This window comes from Eumetopias jubatus, unplaced genomic scaffold (genome assembly GCF_037043125.1).
Source record: "Eumetopias jubatus isolate StellerSeaLion01/CBP00866 unplaced genomic scaffold, mEumJub1_p1.0 scaffold_14, whole genome shotgun sequence".
Lineage (NCBI taxonomy): Eukaryota > Metazoa > Chordata > Mammalia > Carnivora > Otariidae > Eumetopias > Eumetopias jubatus.
The window spans coordinates 52234517-52238668 of NW_028274820.1; positions in this window are offsets into that span (position 1 = coordinate 52234517).

The following is a 4152-nucleotide window of genomic DNA, read 5'->3' on the forward strand; positions in this document are numbered from 1 at the left end:
TTGTGTTTGGGTTTGTTGTGCTGGGTCTGCATTTTTTTTTTTTTTTAAGATTTTATTTATTTATTTGAGAGAGAGAATGAGATAGAGCATGAGACGAGGGAGGGTGAGAGGGAGAAGCAGACTCCCTGCTGAGCAGGGAGCCCGAAGCGGGACTCGATCCTGGGACTCCAGGATCATGACCTGAGCCGAAGGCAGTCGCTTAACCAACAGAGCCACCCAGGCGCCCCTGCATTGTGAGATGATTTTTCTATTCTATGCTGCATGTTCTGCTATTGAAAAAGGCCCTTCTTTGTATTGAAACTTATTAAAAGATTACAGTCATTTGTAATTTGCAATGTACCAGCTATTCAAGTTTCTATTTTTACTATAAAAATATGAAGAATATTTTATTCCATTCTCTGAACAGCTGGTGGGAGAATTTCTCTGAGAAAAAAATATAGCCTGGACTCTTGCATTAGTCCTCTAACTTAACTTTCTGCTTCTCCCTTTGCCCCATATGGTTAATTTCTCACACAATAGCCAGAGTGATCCTACTAAAAGTCTTATGTTATTCCTCTGCTTATAATTATCCATTGGCTTTTCCTATCATCAAAACAAAATCTAGACTCTCCCCTTTTTTCTATAGTGCTGTAAGTGATATGCATCCCTCCCCCCCACCTTTCTGATTTCATCTCCTAAACCCTATCCCTTGTTCATTTTACTCCACACTGGCCTCCTGTTGGTGCTTGCATACTGCAGACACAGACCTACTTCATGGCCTTTGTATTCTTTTTCCCCCTTCCTCTAGATATTTGCAATATTTGCTACTCCTCTTTTCCTTCACGTCTTGGCTTGTATCTCATCCTGTCTTGAAGACCTTCCTTGACCATCTGAAATTTAGTAACACCACTACCATAGGAGGATATAGGGTCCAGATCATGAAAGCTCTACTCCAGGAATTAGGAAATATCCTTAGGAGATTTAGGACAATAAAAAAGAAGAGAGAGAGAGAGATTTAGGGCTTCCCAGGAGAGGCCTGAATGAAGGAGGCAATCCTATCTGGTCTTAAGGGCCAATGAGATCCTTAGCTGGGGCTAAAATGTGGGCAAGTTCAAATTACAAATACTTTCTGCTCAAGGTATACTGTTTATCGACTATGTTTCTTTAGTCATTTAGTTTGTTAATTGCTACTCAACAAACTAAGCGTATACTGAAAATTCAGAGAGAGCATATCACTTCTCAAATGAAAATGCAATCTACTAATGTTCTCTTTGGGGATTCCTTCTGGGGAATGCCTTGTTATTGCCATAGATGAGTTTATAGCCTTCCCTGGGTGTTAAACAGAGAAAAGGTAACTTCTGCAGCCATTACTGAAAGCTCTTTTTTTTTTTTCCTGTATTGCTTGTGTTCTCCCTGACCCTTAGCTGTTTCAGGTGTTGTTTATAGCTGTTTCTAGGAAATAAACTGTGGCCTTCTTACATTGCTGCTCCTTTGTGGTTTCCACTATAGGGTAGGCCTCAGTGTCACCGTAAGACAAAAGAATAAAGAAAAACTGCTTTCTATTTTATTAATGATTTAAAATGCAGTGTTATCATTCAATTAAAAGCCCAAGTCAACACCATTTTTGGTACCATTTGCTAGTTTTTTGGTTACTTGGCTCACCCATGTTTACATGCCAACCCTCCATGTTCCCTGACACTGAATTGCCTGAGTACCACCATTATGGTTATACACCTGACTGGATGCTGTTGCTGTTTGTACAGGCCACACCTAATAGAATAGTGGAACGTGCTTCTTAAAATCCAATAGCTTATGAATCTAGGCCATGAAGAGGTGCTAGAAAACGGAGGAGGGTAAGACAGTATGAGTGTGTCAGGAAATTGGGCTACTTCTGTTATGTAATGTCAGCTTAGTTCTGGGATTTTAGCAAACCTTTGGGCATGGATTGAGTTCTAGATTATGGCCTTTGAAGATTGGCTTCCGAAGACTAGAATGCTCTACCCATTTCAGTTCCTTCTAAATCTTGTTTTTCCTCCAGACCATGATAAGGGAGCCATTGGTGTATCTGCTTGTCATTCCTCAGTATACAGTGTTCTGTCATACTCTCTGACTTAGAATTTCTTGATTCCTGTTTTCCCCCGCTAGGCTGCAGTTCCTTGAGAATAGTTCTGAACCTATAGCCCAGTTTCTGGTATATGTAGTCATTTGATACAGCTTCAGGAATTGAAATTTCAATTTACAGTTATTATTTTCTTACTAATCCTTATAGACTATTTTTGCATGGAAGAATTTTATCAGATATTATAAGCCCTAAGTTACTGGAAGAAGCAGGCATCTAACTGACTTGTTTTAAGAAAAAAAAAAAAATGACTGGATAGGAAACTTAGGGATATTTAAACCCCTGAAATGATATGATTTAATCTGATAATGTATCACCGTCATTATATATTTCCTCAATTTTTCTGGTGTTCTTCTTTTTCTTCTTTATAGAGGAATTTATGGTAGATATTTGTGTCATTCTCTCTTCTTAAGGATTAGGGCCAATATTAAGTATTTTCTTTTTGTTTCGTGTTTTAGAGTAGCATCAGAGTGAAATTGTACTTAATGTGTGTATAATTCATAGCTTTATATATTTTTTTTAAATTTGTTTTGTTTTTGCCTTCTACTTTCCCATATATCCTCATTTTGGAAACTTATCTCATATTTTTCTTAAATGTTTCTGTTGTCTCCCATATTTTTGTAGTTCAGTTTCTATGAACTTCTTGGTGTTATGTACCCTTAGAAGGGAAAAGTCTCATTAGAAAAGATAAATTTATCTGTATCACATTTATTGATAAAGAATCACATTTATTGATAAAGAAGACCTTAATGCTTTATTGTTACGTGAGTAAAGGAGCACAAAACAATACATCTTGGGTGATTCAATTTTTGGAAAGCAAATACTGTTGTAGCTATTTGATATGAAAAGACGTGGAAGGTTAGACACTGAAATACTGATTGAAAAATCATGATTAATATTTGAGATTGGTTGGAATTACGGTGATTGTAGTTTTCTTTCCTTTTTTTCATTATTTCATTCATTCCTTCTTTTAATGTATATTTTTATTTTCTAATTTTCTGCGTTATCAGTGTTAAAAACAAACACCAGGTGGGAAAACATACATAAAATAGTTCTGTGTACATAAAGAAATGTGAAGTCTTTGATTTCACTGATAGCACTGTAAAATTTTTCTTAACTTTCTTTTCTCTGGTTGTGAGGACTGACGTTCATTGCCTGTTTCTTTTAAGCTTTGGAGAGCATGGATTGTGTCATCATCCTCATAGAGTTAGAATGACTACCTTTTTTGTCAAAGCGATCAGGGAAAGAACCCATATTGGATATCCCTTGTAACTTTTCCTGGGCATGAAAAAGGCCCAATTCAACAGCGATGACTTCCAGCCTCCGGGTAAATCTTGGTAGAATGGCAGCGCTTCTTCCAAACTCCACTCAAGGTGGAAACAATTCAGTTGCTGACTGAGGGGTCTCCACACAGAAGAATCATATTGAATCAGTCATAAATAATACGACAAAAGCCAGAAAGGTAAGATTGGAGGAGAAAATGTGGACCTGGGCTAAAGATCAAACCTCACTGCCACCTCCACTTTGTTTTGTTTACTGGAATGAAATACGGAGCTATTTTAAATTGCTGTATAACACAGTGGTATCAATAAAATGCAGCCTCGTTAAAAAATTTATTTTTCCATTTATGATTACATTAAACTTTTGTGAAAATGGAACACACCAGTTTCACAGCAGGAGAGGATAGATACAGCAAGATTCGAGCAAGATTCGAGAAGCAAGATGTTCAGGATTAGAAGGGTCTGAATGGCTGCAAGTGAGGTAAGGATAATGATTATGTGGTAATAGGACTGTTCTGCCGGTTTATGAGGCAGTGATCCAGCTCCCAGAGCAGATAAACTATGGGGTGAAGGCTGAGTTTATCCCATGGAGGGGAATAGATTGTTGCTGAATTGCCCAGCATGGCAGTAAGGCCTTTTCTTTTTTGAGGCAGGAGCTTAAAAGTAAGTTTTAAACTAAAATAAGTAACTTCCCAAATATGAGCAAGTGAACAGTTAAGCAAGGGCAAAAAAATTTTAAAAAAAGCAAATTATGCGGGGGGAGAAGGAGTTGCT